The following is a 483-nucleotide window of genomic DNA, read 5'->3' on the forward strand; positions in this document are numbered from 1 at the left end:
AAAGGGAAAACCGTATAAATTTCAACATTTTCTCGGCAGGTTAGGTAAATAACATTCCAACGATAAAACATTAAACTTAAAATCAATTAATTAATACAAAGTAAAAACAGTAAAACAAGTTGAAATGTCTAAAAAAATCATAAAACCTCGACTTAAATTAAATACTGAATCATGTTCTCAAACGTTCCCTTATTCATAAACATTGTGTAACGTTAAAAAACAAAATGTTTTACTCAGATACCCATAATTACTGAAGTTAAATTAAGTAATATAAAGACCATTACTATTCTCACTTTGAAATATATATAAATAATCCTCAAATAATGGGGACAATCATAATCGATACAGCATAAACTCAATACAGTACTGGAACTAGACGATCAAACGTCTTCATTCATTTCAGAGCTCGATTTCACAACAGATTTAACAATAACCTCACACTTGAGTCAATGTTAAATGAATATGTGCTCTCTACGTGTGCAT

Source organism: Homalodisca vitripennis, unplaced genomic scaffold, assembly GCF_021130785.1.
Source record: "Homalodisca vitripennis isolate AUS2020 unplaced genomic scaffold, UT_GWSS_2.1 ScUCBcl_6595;HRSCAF=13881, whole genome shotgun sequence".
In the NCBI taxonomy this organism is placed as follows: domain Eukaryota; kingdom Metazoa; phylum Arthropoda; class Insecta; order Hemiptera; family Cicadellidae; genus Homalodisca; species Homalodisca vitripennis.